This window comes from Corvus brachyrhynchos, unplaced genomic scaffold, assembly GCF_000691975.1.
Source record: "Corvus brachyrhynchos isolate BGI_N302 unplaced genomic scaffold, ASM69197v1 scaffold325, whole genome shotgun sequence".
Lineage (NCBI taxonomy): Eukaryota > Metazoa > Chordata > Aves > Passeriformes > Corvidae > Corvus > Corvus brachyrhynchos.
In genome coordinates this window covers 697,164-714,558 of record NW_008238356.1, presented here as the reverse complement: position 1 = coordinate 714,558, position 17,395 = coordinate 697,164, and the positions used below count along the sequence as shown (strand labels likewise).

The 17,395-nt window shown below is 36.1% G+C and overlaps 1 pseudogene; it reads left to right on the top strand.

The window, feature by feature from the left end:
- Positions 1-971: 971 nt before the first annotated feature.
- On the top strand, positions 972-7,619 carry LOC103616470 (annotated as a pseudogene).
- The last annotated feature ends 9,776 nt before the right edge of the window (positions 7,620-17,395 follow it).

The following is a 17,395-nucleotide window of genomic DNA, read 5'->3' as shown; positions in this document are numbered from 1 at the left end:
CGTACAAGACCTTGCTTTCTGCAAGAATTCCACTGAATTTTACAAATACATTCATTGAATATTGTTAAAAATGTAATCAACCTTGAGGAATATACCAAAAGTACAGCTTGTCAGTAAGATACTTCTAAATTACAGAGTAGAGGCCACCCCATTTAGAAAAGCCTCTCAGATTGCTGAAGTGTTCCTGAATCCCAAATTGTCACATAAGATGTTTCAAATATTTGTAGTAATAATGGCTGAAACTTTAAAAAGGAGACTGGTCACTGCTACATGTATTACATTGTAGGGATCTTGGATGATCTTCACAAGTCCTCCTCTACAACCATTTGAAAATATGACAATTAATTTTTGCCTGAAATACATTATAGAAGTTACTAATTGTTACGCTATAAAGGTTATTTTCCAAACCTCAGTATGTACTTGTGAATGATTTTGTTTGAGCCTGCAGTATGCTACTGTAAACAATGTAAATAATACAAATACTGCAAAGTTATTAATCACGATTTATTGCAAATGCCAGAAAATCCTGTGGTCAAAACTGGATACTTCAGAAGATGCAGAAGTTTCACATTATGTTGCCTGAATTTGCGTATGTTCATCAGACTGTTCAAACCTTTGGTCTCAAATGGTCTCAAATTCTATCATACCAAAACAACCAACTTAGGCAGCAAAGAGGAACATTTGGTGCATCTTAACAGATGCATCGTATGTAACATACTTTCATATTATATGTATGATAGTATATGCTTGATCTGTGTGTTTCCATCTTTTTTTAGGATTTGTCATGGCACAGTAAAAAATCTAGACATAATTTTGTTTACAAGTTAAAAATCATGCACAATCCTTTTTTTACTCTTAACCCCCTTTTTCTTTTTTGTACTCTTGCTGGTCTTTTTGTTCTAGTAAACACCAATAAGGCATTTTTAACAGTTCTTAAATTAATTGGTGGAATAGTAATTAGCTCATTGACTTCCAGTCTCTGTCTTAAAACTCGGTGTTAATTATTATAACGTATGTATTTTATACGTCTGAGATCACTAAATCTTACTATTGCCCTCCTCCAAGCATGCTATGCATGTGGCTTTTGACAATTGCCAGAGGAATGGTGGTGCTGTGTGTCTCTCTGAGGATCTTTCTTCCCTATTTCTGGGAAGATCTAGTCTACTTCTTGAGGTGGAAGAGGTCGAAGGCAACAGTAAAAAAGTGGGCAAGAAATGGAATTCTTTCCATAACTGACCTGTTCATGCAGAGAGTGGAAAAAATTTCCCCAGAAGCCATTCCTTATCTATGAAGGGACAGAGTACACTTACCAAGAGGCAGACAGGAGGAGTAACAGGGTAGCACAGGTTTTCCTACACTACGGGAATCTAGAAAAAGGTGACACTGTGGCCCTGCTGATGAGTAACGGACCTGACTTCATCCATGTCTGGTTTGGGCTGGCCAAGCTGGGCTTCATCGTGGCCTTTCTCAACATCAATATCCACTCAAGATCTCTCCTGCACTGTATTAATACATGTGCAGCAAAAGCTCTGGTCATAGGAGAAAGTAAGTTCTGTGTTGTATTTCACTTACTGCTCACTTTCTGCTGTTTCCTGCTTTTATCAAAAATAGCAGATCAGAGCTCTTCTAAGCTGCAAGCTCTTTATATATATATACAGTTAAAAGGAGGGAAGAAAAGGAGGGGGATCATGTTTAAATTTCAAGGGTATAAGCACAAAATAAGCCCCATGCAATTAATTAGTAGAATACAAAGCTTTAATCTGAAACTCTCCAAGTACTGGACAAGGTACGAGCAGCAATAATCACGCATCATCTAGAAAACAGCCTTGGGAGATACTTTAGCACAGTTTCCTTTCCATTTCTATTTATTGATTTATGTAGCTTATATAAAACTTCAATGACTACAGGAAGACACAGATTCCCTTTATAGTCATGATTTCCTTCAGCTCAAAATTTCTACATAAAAATTTATGTTACTTTATAACTACTTTAAAATAGTGATCCCAAGATAGCATTGCTTGGAGCAAAGACTGCAGCATGACAAGCTGCAGTTTTGTCCCTGTTCACAGTGTATTATGCAAATTATTTCACTTTCTACTCCTGTTTTCTCATCTTTTGGCAATACTACCATATTTCCATATGAACTTGTAAGAGGTTGTTATTTGGTATGTGCACCAAGCTTTTAAACATGTGTAATAATATAGTGATTAAATTAAATCCTATGTATTAGCATCACAAACTAAGTTCATGGTATTTTACCAATTACAATTAAAGCCACATGAGAAATATAGGGATATTAAACATCATGATGTATTTTTCACTGTACAGTACGCAGGTTAGCCCTCCTTTGGCTGCAGTAGGTTTATACAGTGGTATGATATATAATTTCAATGCTGGTAATCAGGTCTGTACCTGTACTTATTTTAATAATTAGCATGGGGTTTCTCGTTTGGTTTTGGTTTTGGTTTTGAACTTGGCAGATTTTTTGGGATCAATAGAGTAAGAATTTATTTTGAATCTCCTGGAAAATAATGTTGCTGTCTGGCTGATGAGCACCAGTTCTCCTTTCCAGCATGTTCACACTCTACCAGACAAACTAGACTTTTAGTTGTTCAAGTTACTGAGGATGCCCCATTTTCTTGATATATTGGAAGTAAAGAAGCTGCAGAGAAGAAACTCCTGCGTAATGTGTCTGTGGAAGGAGATGTGTATCTTGACACAGGAGACCCCCTAGTGATGGATGAGGATGGGTTCCTCTACTTCACTGACCGGGGGGGAGACACTTTCAGGTATAGCACAAAGTTAAGACTAAATCCAGGGAGCTTGGAAGAAATCACACATACACAGGACTGGATGACACTGGTCAGACTCAAACCTGATGAATGTCAATTTTGTTTAAACAAATACACTAAGGATAGGAATCAAGCCCACCAAAGTTTACTCCCACATAATTGAATTTTTCAAATTTGGCACTTCTTATATTGCTGGGATCTCAAACGAGATGGCACTAAACCAGAAAGGGGTTTGTCTGTCTATCTACATTCTTCAGTTCAGAATAATGGTAGCCCACATTAAAAGTAGTCTTTCATCACATATAGGAGAAAAATGTGTACGTTAACATTTATATTAATATAAGAAATATTTTCAACAGGTGGAAAGGAGAAAATGTTGCCACTTTAGAAGTTGCAGAGATCATTAGTATGATGGATTTTGTCCACAAAGTTAACATTTACGGTGTAAGTGTAAAAAGTAAGACATTCCCTATAGTTTGAGAATATAAAATGAAAATAGTAATTTCCTACTCTAACTTCTCTGTTCTTGCAACTGAATGCACAAATACATGTAAGGATATAAATAGTTTCAGCTTGGCAATTCAGGCTTTTCTACATGTTATGAAATTTCAGTTCAAATAAAATGCTATATTTAATAAACATGACATGCTGAAATTTTGTAATGAATGGAAGAAACATCGGGATAAATTAAAATTTGTAACACAGAAGTGAGAAATACAAAGTGAGAAATACAAAGTTATCAACAACACAGGACTTCTCTTAGGCTACAGGCTTTCATCTAAAAAAATGGTAAACCAGGGTATATTAAAAATGACACGCGTGAAACCATTATCTTATGAGTACCGTCCAAGAACATACATATTTTTAATAATTGGAATGTTCTCAATCATATATGATGCTTCATAAAAATGTACAATACCATGCTGAAAAGCTGTAGGCAACTAAATTACAAGATGAGGTAGAAAATTTCTCAGAAGATGCATCCATGGAAGGAACAGGTTGAGGAAGACAAACTTTTTGTGGTGCTAACTATTCATTGTTTCTGTTGAAGGCAAATAAAGTCTAGTATTAAAAGAAACCATCCACATGAAGAGGAAGCTCTCAAGAGACAGCGCTGACAGATGGGAAACACAATGTGTTCAAAGAAAGAGGATACATGAAAATAAAATTAAAAGGCCGTCATCTGAATGGCTGATCAGCAGATGGCAGTCATGCAGTGCATGAAACTAAAACTGTAACCTAATGTTCAAAGCATCTCTCATTATCATCTACAGTTGGAGTTGACAGGAACTCCTTGAGAGGGTTATTGCTACCTCAGACAGTAAATAGCACATTAAAAAAATGCCTCAAGAATCACATCAATTTTTGGTCATGGTGTCAATAAAATCTAGATGGCACAGTCTTTCGTATTTCTATATTGATCTGAGTCTCAAATATTGATAAAACAAACTTTACAGCATATCACCAGTTCGGTAACTGCAGATTCATTTTCAGGAAAAGGAATACCCATATTTTTTCTTTCCAGTTTAGGCACACCTCAAGGCTGCTCTTTTTTTCTGAGCAGATTTAACTGTGGCAGCTGATTTCTTCCAACTTAGATATTTTCTCCACTTAGAATTTTCACTTGTGTGAAATAGAATGCAGGAACTATGTCTGTTACATATTTTTGCAAAGGGTTTTGTTTCTGCTTGCACGTCAAACATAGTTTGATGCCTGTAATTTACTAGGACCCACTTACCCTTTTTGTCAAAAATTTGTCTGTGGAAGAGAGTGCAAAGCACTCAGCACTGCTTATACACTGTATAATAGGCACTTGACTTTATATAAAACAAGTACAGTCTCATACATATCAGTGTCCATCTATTGCATTAATCTTTGTGTAAGTGCATTCAGGTTTTTTTTTAATTAATGGTCCCTCTGATTTAATTAGGCCACTATGTCACCAGTGTTCAGGTAGGAATAAAACCTAGCAGGCACCTTCCAGCTACAGATAATTCCTAATAAAAAGGCATCAGTGACATTTTTTAATTGAATAAATGCACTGAAAGTAACTTTTAAAGTCTTCAATACCATGTATTGTAAATAAAATATCATGTACCTTATAAATAAAATATCATATACTTTATAGTCAGTGATGTCTGAGAAAACAGGATGGATACTTCACACTATCAATTTATTTGTTCTGACTAATACTAAATCCCCCCAAGTGTCATAAAACATTCACATTCACATTTTTGTCATACTGTTTTTCAAATTTTTTAGATTATGAAGGAAGAACAGGGATAGCAGCTATTGTGCTTAAACATCACCACACCTTTAATGGAAAAAGACTTTATAAGCATGTTGTGGACTTTTTCCAAGTTATGCGCAATCACACTTTGTGAGAATCATGGTAAGACAATCAATTGTCTCCCACTTGTATTTATCTTCTGTCTGACTTGAAAATTGGTCTCTGCAATCATGTAATGCAGAATGCATTTTACAAACTGTTTCAATAATTGGAAACAAAAGGTAATACTAGCCTAAATTGCTGTTTGTATTATTGTTATTATGATGAATTTTAGCACATATATGATTAAACTTCTATTTTGCTATAAGGATCTATCCGTACCTCAGAATCCTAGATGTGATTAATAATTTGGCTGTTGGATTTTGCTTCAAAGTTCTTCATCTTTAACTAGTGGTTGCTTCCAGTCAATAGAAGACTAAGCAAACACATGTAGAGTATTACGCACAACAGTTTCTTCTTATAAAAGGGTGATCCATTTCAAACTTTTTCCTGATGTGGTTGTTCTTGAAGTGATTATTATTCACTGTTACTGACAAGGCACCAAAGAAATACCAAGTTATTTGCAATAGATAGTAAGATAAATGTTTTATAGAGATGATTTCCTAATATGAGAATTAAAATGCACACACATGTTTTAAAGTACAAAAGCAGAACTAGGATATAATTCTTCTTTAATGTCTACTTTAAAAGTGCAAGGATTACATCCCTTGTGAACTCCCCACAGGATGATCTGTAAGCAGGAGAGAATGGACTGGAAAGAGCAGGAAAGGGCTCCACGTTACATCCTCTGAAAGTTTGTAGCTCACAATTTTGCACTGTTAAGGGATGATGAGAGGCATTTGGCAGTTTTGCCCCTCCTTAAATATTGACAAATTGTCTAAAAGGCACAAATTTAAGAATTTTAAAGATTGATAAAACATTTTTTTCCCCCAACAGATCAATATACTAAGTAAATGTACGTTCACATGCAGTAAGCATAGGTTATACTATCTATGGTGCTTCAGGACACAAGTGGCCTCTTCTGGGAAAAGCTTTTGGAACAGATCTGTCTTTACAGTTCCACTAGACTGAGAAAATCTCTAAAGAGTTCTAAGGTTTATATATGGCAAACCGATTAAACCTGTTTGCATTTATGTGCTCTCTGACTAAAGCTTTCTTTAGGTGATTGAGGAGGAGCCAAAGTAACCAAAGTTACTAGCAGTACTAATTAATTAATATTTACACATGTGCAAATTTTTATTAAAAGAGATAAATTTCATTTCATTTTAAAAAAATCAAAATGAGAAAAAAATATTGTTACTTCATGAAACGTCTTAGGAGAGTATAACAGGAAAAATGCTGAACTCAGAATTTTCTGTTTGGAAGAAAATTAATTCCATTCTCTATGTCCTGAGAAAGAAGTCACCCTGATCAAGAGTGACAAACAAATGCATGAAATTCTCATGCAAAATTGGATTAAAAACAAAATCAATCTTGAAAATTTTTCAGCAGTCTGTATATAGGTTTTTTCTAATATGACTTGCAACTATGGTTGACTGGTTTTGTAAAAATCAGACAGACTGAGAGTTGTTCTCAACATCTCTGACTTGACTCTAAAAGAACAGCAGGGGCCCAGGGACAAGGATGCAAAGAACCAGGGAACTCTGTGGCTCTGTTATGTGTTCCACCTGAGTTGTTCAGACTTCCTTTCAACAAGAACTAAAAAGTTGTTCCTTTCAGTGTGGGAACTAAAAGAAAACGTTCACTACATTGAAAACACCATATAGGTAATAACAATGCTTTAGAACAGTCTGTTTTAAGCTTTTCTCTTAATGTAAATAACATTTGAAAGGAGATTAATTTATATACCACTTCTGCTCTTATATGCCAACTATTGTGTGCGGAACAACTTGCTCATGAATTGGCATGTGAATAACTGCTGTACAGCAACTACTTACACAGACAAGTAAGACAAGAAGGCATTTAACATTGTCGGGATTATGTTTTAAATTAAGTTTAGCAGTAGGAAATCAGAAGAGAGCCAGTACCACAAAATCAGTCAGCTCTCTGCAGAGCATCACCAAGTGTTCTGTACTCCACTGATTTTGTGGTGAACTGCCCTAAGGAAAGTTAGAAGAAAATGCGTATTTTGAAACAGAAACTTGCAATCTTGTGTGTTGCTTTATTAGGCAAATAAATAAGAAATAAAATATTCATTTACATATTGATTTCACTGCACCTATGAATCAGATAATTCTGTTTAACTAAAGAAATGACATACTAAAATTGTATGATCTGTTTTATTCTGTAAACACATCTTATTTTCACCGATATAGGCTGAAATGGAATATTGCACCTTACTTGAATTATTTCTTTTATAGGATGTTATGCAAATTACTGCAACTTTCAAGCATTAGAAAATGCACCTGACAAATGAAGGATTTAATCCAGAAATTATATCTGAACCTCTGTATTTCATGTATGAACCTGCATATTCCTATATTCCTTTGACAAGAGAGATATAGCAGAAGGTGGTTTCTGGTGAAATATGTTTATAAAATTTGTTTTAAAAATACAATATATTCAAATTAATCTTATTGTGATAAAATCTGTCCCTTCCTAAGACACAGACACAATATTATGTGCATTGTGTAAGCTGCACTGCATCTTACTATTTCCTATACTATTTCCTCACACATGGGCTCACATATGTAAATCTTTACTTTACATTTCTCATTGATTCAAACTATTTTTGTCTAAGTCACCACTATCTTAAGCTAGTTGAATATTTTACAGGCTGACATTATTATTCTGACTCTGCTTTTAAAATGATAAAAATAATTAGATAAATAATGTCCTAGGCATTAATAAAATGAGCCATCAGAAATACAAGCAAAATACTGCACAAGCGCTGCATGTAGACTTCGGTTCAATGTTTGATAATCATATGATGTAATATTTAATTGCAGTATTTTATGTAATGCTCAACTTCAGACTTTTATAGAAAATTTCAATGGTTTTATTTTATGGAAAATAAAGATAAAAATAAAATTTCAATGATGAAATAAACTTGGAGTATTTCGTGTGCACTATTTCCCACAACCTACACCGGAACCAATGCAGATTAAATTATTTGCAAAAATTAGTGCTTGATGGCACATTACCTCTTCTTTTACTTACCATTTGTCACATCCTGAAGCTGAGTTCTCTCAGGAAAACCGAACAAAATTTACTATAGCTTCTAGCTTTTGCTGAAATGAACACCTACAAACTGTTAAAAGGAGCTACAAAGTTTCAAAGGCAGAATCAGATCAGAGAATATCATTAGCATACCTGTTGCATGTACTGTCCTTGAGTGTACATATCTGGTCCCATTTAAAAATCAAACAAGTCTGCATTCGTGTGAGGGAAAACCTCTCTACTCTATGAATCCCTGAATTCACATGACCTTTTGCCAGGATTAACAAAATATCTATACTATAAAGCTAACGCTTATCAAATTTAGAGTCTTAGAGACTTGCATGACTTCCCCAAACATGAGACATTTTTTCTTGGTTTTCAGTATGTGCTATTACTACCACTGCTAACTCTGTTCCTTCTGCCATAAGGCAGTGATGCATGGCAATTGACCCAAACACCTTTGGTGCATTGCAGAACCCAGGACACAAGTGGCCCCGTGAGACAAGACTTCACCATCTAAAGTAAGGAACAATCTGACTAACAAAGAAACTCTGTTATGATCACAAAGGTCCATAACCTTGATGATACCATGCATTTCTCAAGATCCTCTGCCATTCCAAGTCACGAGAAATGTGTGCGACAAGAGCAGATGCAGCTTGAGGTCTGGAAGGCGGAAGGTAAGTGTGCAGAACTGGACAGCATGTGATACCCAGCATATCAGATACACCTAGGGCACACTGACATCTCCCGTGAGACATAAGGTTTCTGAGCATGGAGTGAGAGAAGCAGAGCTGCAAATAAAAAAGCCTTTACTCTTAAGAATTGTCCATTTCTGGACTTGGAAGAATACTGAATATAATACAGGTTTCAGGAAGGCCCAAGGAATTTCAATGGTTTGAATACATCATGTGACTGTATAGCACCCAAAAAACCTCCTTTGACTGAAGCAGTAAACTTCTTACATATTGCCCAGTTTCTGGGAATCCTATTATCAAGAAAGAAAGAGATCAGTTAGTCATGACTCTTGAATATAGTTGTTTCTCTAACTACTTCTACTGTGGTCTTCTAACACATGAAACAATAGTGTTCACCTACAATTCATCTTACAAGCTGACACCTTACTTCCAAAATGTCAACAATTTTCAGAACATGACATAGTATTGAGACAGCTCTGAAATGGCTACTATAAATAAAATAGTTGTAGTTTTCCTACCATCTAAAGGTTTGTATAAATATGCACAAGCGTAACACTTAAACATGTAGACTGTTGAAGGACTATTCCTATATAACTGCTATTACCAATACACCTAATTAAGTTTGCAACATTTACAAAGCTCCCAAAATCTCAGAGAAAAGTGCCATCTTCTACCTTTATTTTTATTAAGGAGATACACTACAGACTACTGTCTTAACTGTCTGTTATTTCTTCTTACCTCCTTCACCCTTTTACTCTCTACTTTAATTCCTTCTCAACATTCATTCTTCAGAAAAGGTTAAAATACAGCACAAGACAACAATCACATTTACCACGATCTAAGCAGGAGATGGTTGAGGAATGAGTCTCTTACATCACAAAATTACTGTGGTTTCAGGATTCAGAAGAAATGGCCCATGCACATGCAGAGAAGGATGAGTACCTCTAACTCTTAAGCCTCTAAATCATTTTCTTCCTCACCTGTTGTTATGCTTTTCAGGCTTTCAGTGGAGTTGTTTCCCCTCCTCATTTCCACAGATCATATGGGAAAAGGAGCATATGAGAAGAAAACTAAGAAAGTGAACAACTACTTTTGCTACAGTATTTAAATAAGCTAATACTTTAGAATTTAACCCAGTTATACCAGTTAATAAAGTGGCATTCCATAGAGAAGACACAATTGAAGAAATCAATGAGAGGGAAGACAATGAGCAGCAACATTAAATGAAACTTGGCTTTAATGCTGATCATGTACTTACAAGGTTCTCCAAGTTTACAACTCAATCCTATGAGTGGCTTCTCCTCTCTGGAAGGTCAAACTTTTTTTATGCAAAAGTCCTAGATCAAAGGTTCCACAAAGCAGAATGCAGATTATGCCTGCTAGTCTCCTATATTATTCTATTTTGAGCCAAGACACAGAATTAATTTTTCATACTTGACATCTATTAAAAAATGAATTGGGATACTATTCTCTACCTAGTATGGAAAGAATTATAATACTATATACTTACTATATACTGTATAATACTAAATTGAAATAAACAGCTGACATCTGAAAATTTATGATTTTTTTAAAAGAAACCCACACCACCAATGATTCTCATACATCTAAAATGCCTTACTTAAAACAAGTTCTTTTTTTCCCCTCAAAAATTTGAAGTATTTCACATCCCTGGTGCTTATGCTACTAAAATAGCATTGTAATTCCCTAGGGTATATTAGTCAGGTTCAGAGTTAATGCAAATATACATACACATTATATTTCATTATCTGGATATTAAAAGGAATAATGTCTCAAAGTTATAATATCAAAATTACTCTTTTTTTACATTAAAAAAGTATTTCAGTATTTGGTGCATATTTCTTTGCTACAGTGAGTTGTTATAGGGAAATTTTTTAGTTTTATCTAATCACATTTTTTAAAAAACTTCTCTCAGAATTTCATCAGAAGCAAATTAAACTCCTTTATATTTCCTTATTGGGTCATACCATACTACAAGGAATCAAAATGTTTTGAGGGAAATTGAGCATAATAATTACAGCACAATAAATAATTCATAGCTCTCTGGTATGACTTTATGAGTTCTACATATGTCAAGAATAAAACAGATTCCAGCTAATGGCATGTAAAAAGAAGCTGATTAATGGATACATTTCTTGTTATACTTTGGGGGTTTATTTACTTAAAAACAAGTATCACTATATTTAAAATATAAGAGATTTGAGAGACTTTTTAGAGCAACATTTAGAACCTCCTTAAAAGGTTTCTTCACAATATCAATTTGCCACTTGCAAGCATGTGTTATGTCAGCAATTTTAATCTCATAATAGCACACAACTTTCCCCAGACTTCTTGTCTTATTCGGTGCATGTGGCAACTTGAATTTGCTTAACAGTTCAGTAACCTGTGTTGCACTTATTGACCCATGCATGCATTTAATTTTATCATCACTGATGAATAGTAATTACTTTACATGAATTAAAATTACTCATTTCCTTGTAAGCCTTTCAAATCCCATGCTACTTACTTTAAAAATATTAATAAATATGCAGTCATCTGCATTGCATAAAAGCCCTGAAAGTATAGAGAACAAAAATACTGAAGGTGAATTTAACCTATCTGCTAACTATCGGTGCTAGACCAGCTACCTAAGCTGAGGCATCTAAGTACCACTCGGGATGCATGAGATGGGCAACTGTGACTCAGAAGTCCAGTACCTTCTGCATAGGTACCTAATGTTAGGTAGGCATTTATCTGCAAGGAATCTTGACTAGCACTAGACCCAGTCATGGGTAATTGATTCAAACCAAGGTATAGACAGTAAGTTTAGAGGATGTCCTCCCAGGGACTCCAGACTTCAGCAATATGTGAATTTTTGTATGTATTTTCCTGAGATCACAGCAAGCACGCATTCTTCAGACTCCTGTTAACACTTGACATGTTATCAAGAAATAGTGCTTCAAACAAACTAAATACAATCCTTAGTAGGTGCAGCCTTCAAGGAAAAAGACAAAAAAGTACATTAAATTTTATGTGCCACATTTGAAAGAAGTTATAATATATATATACATATACATACACATATACATATTCATATCCATACGCATCTACATATACCGAGACCTGTTTTCTTGGGTGCTGAAACTAGTTTTATCAGACCGGACTCTAATCGTAACAGCCCAGAGTAATTCCACTGCATTTACCATGCCAGTGACTCATGTGGTGATATAAGGCCAAAGGATTTCTTTCTGTGTTGCTTTTCTTTGTTTTGTACTTCTGGGTGAGATAAATCCCGCCCACAAGGAAAACAGTGGCATTTATCAAGTGTTTGTCTAACGAGAAAAGACCTTTAAACTGAAAAAAAGAAACCCTTGCCTTGCTACACTTGTTAGCTGCATTGTGCTTTTTTATGTAGGGGCCATTTATGAACTGAGATCTTAGAAGAAATGTTGGGGCTACTGACATTCTTTTGCTTTTAATTCCCACTGCACAGTTCAGTTTCACTCATTTCAGTATGAGCACTTCAAAACAAATGGAGATCAAAGGAAGGACTTTGGTAAGAGTGTCACAGGAGTGGGTACTTCTATTTGCTGGTCATGGGAGATAAGTATTGAATTGCCCTTTGGCTTTCTGAAAATTTCAGTCACAAGGCACATTGTGAAAGATATCTAGATACGGACAAGGAAACTGCAGTTGCAGGAAGAAGTGGTGATTTCCTTTGCTGTGAATCTATTCTTAGATTGTGCTATAGTAGAGTACCAGGATACGATAGACAAGCATCATTTTTTTCTAGTATGAAATTGGAGTCATCCTGTAAGACACATTCATGCACAGAGAAAAAAAAACCCAAAACAACAACACAAACAATTCTACAATTTACAATACAAATATCTATGATCAGACCGTGAGATATCCCAGCAGAGTCCAGAAAAAATCCGTCAGTGAGAAAACAGTACTGATTTAAGGTATGTTTCATCTGATAGAAGATTAGCACAGGAAGTATGGGCGGATCTGGGGACTAAGAACTTAACTTTTCCAGTTCAGAATTGCATTAAATTAGACTGTGTTTACTTGCCATCAGACCAAGCCACCTACACCTTGCAGTAATGAGATCTCTGTGACCATTTGGAAGGGTGTTACTGTCTTCCCATTAACAAATTCTGTACAAATTTTCAGGTTTTGTACCCAAGATTTCCTAAAGTTTGAAGAATTCATAAAATATGAAGAATTTTAGTGCTAGGCATCAGAATAGACTGAAGGGGCAGAGCACAACAGTAGCTTCTTAATTAAACCTTAGCTCAAGAAAAGGCACAGTGGGATCAGTTTCTTGGTTTCCAGAAATAGAGGAGATCAGCTAGATGTATGACAATGTTGTGAATGTTCTGATAAAGACACAAGAATCAATGTCGCACTTAAGGCAGAGCCTGGCCTAAATAGGATTTTTAAATAGAAGGTGTTCAAGTTTAGGTGAAAGAAAACCATATAGAAATGCCCAAAGAAACAAACACCAGCCAACAAGAAAGTACATATATTGATAAAACCAGCTCAGTAGGTTGGAAACAGTATATTTTTGTCTTTAAAAATCCACAACAGTATAACAATAATAGAATAGAGTGCTTCCTCTGGAGTAAATGCTCCATTTACAGAATATGGCTAGTTTGCAGTAGCCTCTGATCCATGATTTCATAAAAATTTCAGATTTACATCATAAACATGGGACTTTTACACGTTTCACTTACAACCAGAAGAGCTACAGACTGAACATTTTAAACAGAGACTTACAGGATCCTCAAGTAAAGCACAGTAGTAGACATCAGAGCAGAAAAAAGTACAACAAAACAGTTCAACAAGATGTGAGTAAGTATTTGTCTTTACGTGAGACTTGCTTTTATGCAAGGAACAATGAATGATAGGCTGCAACAGGAGAGATGAAGCCTCCAAACTGGCAGTCTTCCCATGAAGGCAAGAAATTCTGTTATTAATTAATTAGTTCTCCTGCAGCATTATGCAACAACCTGTCACACTATCCTGAGTAAAATTTTAACTGACAAGCTAAACCCTGTAATTTGCTGTTTTCATTTAGCAGTGGTTCAAAGGCCAAGGATAAACATTTTACTTTGTCATGACTGGTTTTCTTCGCAAATCTGTGAAGCTGTTTTGGGGGAACCTCTAGTTATATTACTTGATGTAATACCCGGCACAGGTTTCAGTAGGAAGATGTTTTGTATCACAACTGCCCATTCTATGATGTTTCAGACATGCAAAAAATTGATTTTTTAATAAAAGAAAGTCTAATTCCACTCCTTTTGTTGACAAGAGAAGTACAAAAATTGAGGCATTTAAACATTTGTATCTGACTGTAACATTAAAGGTTGTCACTCATGAAACATATTAAGACCACCTGCTTGTGTACATTCCCCTCTGTGGGGGACTGGAAACTATTACACAAAAGAACAAAAGCTGCTAAAGGAGCAAATATTAAAGGCAGGGGGCAGGGGGCCTGTACTTCACCTTAAAAAAATCTTTATTTTTACTTGCAAGGCTTCAGATGTTTTTGAAATTGTACTCTTCAGCAGTAGTTAATCTCTTCTCAATTCAATAAGATAAGAACCTTATCTTATTGCTATTTATTTTTTTTTTAATATTACAACCATTATCTTATCAGGATCAAGGTCCCTTTTAACAGATAATTCAGTCATGTTTTTCACACTCATAACCAGGGTTAAATTTTTAAAACAACACAGAAAATTGAACAAAACATAAACCAGGATAAAGTGGATGGATGCAAAGAAGAAAAATAATAATTTTTATATATTACGTATGTGGTTCCATAGACAATTTCAATGAAAGTCAGAATTCAGCCCTGACAAGTTCTGAAATTTTTAGAAGTCACTGACAACAGAATGGAGGATGTCCAACCACAGGCAGACACCAGAAACAGAGGTGTTTCAGCTAAGGTTTTACTTCAGCTAAGGTTTTAGAGTAAAGTGAAACACATTCATTAAAACTATATGGCTGTCCAACATACCATCAACTACTCAACATTTTTTCAGAGCATGCCAAATGACCGGTGTCTAAAAGGAGAAAAAATAATATTAGGATTTACACTGCAGCGGGGATAGAATGATGGAAAATGTGAATACTGCTCAATTCAATACAATTAAGATCAAACATCCAGGTTTCTTAGGGTATTCCTTACATTCTTAGAGATGATACCCAGTAGGATAGTACGTAAGGACTTGTTCAATAATAGAGTAATGAAAAAATATGAAGAGAGAAAACAGTCTCTCAAAGTCTGGTGAAAGTGAATTTCTGCATCTTACGAGAGGGATGAGAGTTCATCAGCAAGTTACTTTGAGTGTTACTTGTATAAGCAAGCTAAAAATGTTCATGTGCTAGCACAACCAGGTACATGTAGAGGCTCGAGAGAGATTTGGACTACCCTCTACCCCCAGGGACATTTAGACAGACTAGGCTGCTGGATGTTTTAATATGCTCTGTAGAAAAATGGATCTTCAGCAAAGAAAAAAAAAGCAAATACAGACAGTATGTCAGTGAGAGAAAGAAGTTATCTAAACTCTTAGGGCCTTGCATTGCAGGAAGCCTTGCAAGACATCCACATCCTTACACTGAAAACAGCTAAGGAAAGCAGAACAAAATTATCATTCTTCCGAAGAAGGATGAAACTTACAGAAAAATGGAAAAGGCATTTTAAAAAGTCTTTGTGTCTCTAGTTCTTCACTCCACTAGTGAAGTAGCTAGTGGTACTACTAATCTATATCAAAATATTTAACTAATACATAGATAGTGCAAAGAGGTTAGTCAAATCTTTCTTCAAGAAATTATGGAGCACTGGGGTGGTCTCTGCAGCCCCCAGAGGCTTGGGATGAGGTGCACCCCTGCACCTACCCTTGGCTTGAGTTCAGATGGCAGGATGAGTTAGTGGAACAGACCGCACTGAATTACTGAGTTTCTTTTTCCTAGGGTAGGCAGCAATGACTTTGCTAACAGTCTGATTACGAAGATTCACTGATCTTGTATAGGCACTCATCTCTGAAAAGGGAGACCTTGAAATTGGTCAGGTTACTGTGCTTCTGCAGCCACTATTTTTCCTCCCTACTACCTGACTGGCTGGTGTGCTTGGCTGAAAAGGATTTCAGCCCTTCAGAAAGGAGAAATAAAAAAAACCAGCATAACAAGAGCGGGGATGAGGTGTTGGGCTTCTGTGTGCTAGACACTTGCTCTAACTGCAGCCCTTTCTAACAATCCTGATTTCCAAGTCTCAAAAAACTTCCCAGCAGCTCTTCAATCAGACATCCTTATCAACATCCAGGTAAATATGCTGCCCCTGGACTCAGTGACGCAGATGACTGTTTCCAATCTTAGGGACCTGAGTTACTGCTTTTCCTTCCTGCTCCACTACACCCTCCTCCTTAAGCTAGCATCTCCTGGCTCATCTTGCTCCACTACCTCTGCATGGAGGTGACTCCACCATTGGGTGACCCCACAGAGCTGCAGTCTGGCTCCTGGATGCTCTTGTTGCTCCCTGAAACTGACTTCAAGTTTTGAGTGTCCCAATCCACTCTTCTTTTGCCTCTGATGTCACCATGAGAGGCAGACACCTGGTTTGCTTGCCCTTAAAGCTCACACCTGCACCACAGTAAGCTGTGGGTACCAGGGAAAATGAGCTGACAAGAGAAAATAAAAAAGCTGGGTAATCAGTTTAGAGAAGAGAATGGCCCTATGGACATAAGCAGTAAAGGATATGAAGAATTTTTCACAATAAATGTCTGCCTTGATTTATTTCCTTAAACAAAGACCAAAAGTCAGTGAAGCATATAAAATACAAGTATTAAATGTTTAATACAGCTTATAGACCACGAGAGTTTTATCCCTACTAACCTCTTTTGCCATTGCTCACTCTTCCTTTCAGACCCTCAATTACTCGTTAGGCTGTGCAGCAAGGGCTGCAACAGCTGACACTTTGCTAGTGACCACAGAGGCTCAGCACTTTGGCCTGGGTTTCATGTCCCACATTTGCCCTGACAGTCAGCATCTTTCTTCTGTTATGTGCATTATATGGAGGACTCTGCCAGGACCCTGCCAGGACCCGGCAAATTCTTTGGGACCCCTCTTCAGGGCAGATGATAGAATGATGATAAGAGGGAAAAAGAAGAAAGGCAAAAGTCCATCACAGTCCTTGCAGTCCATGAAGAATTTTTTCACAAATTTCAAAACACCCATGAACTATGCTTTGTGGGTACACAGAGTTTCAAGACCAGGCTCAGGATTCTTTTTTTTTTTTTAATACTGACCTTCTCCTGCTGGATATTTCACATGCGATTCTTTATGAAGAATAACAGAAGTGCTCAGTGTGTATTTGAAGGGAAGTTAGATGACTCTTTTTTGTGTTGTGATATTGCCTTGTTTTTCTAGGAAAGAGAGCATTTGGGTGTGTA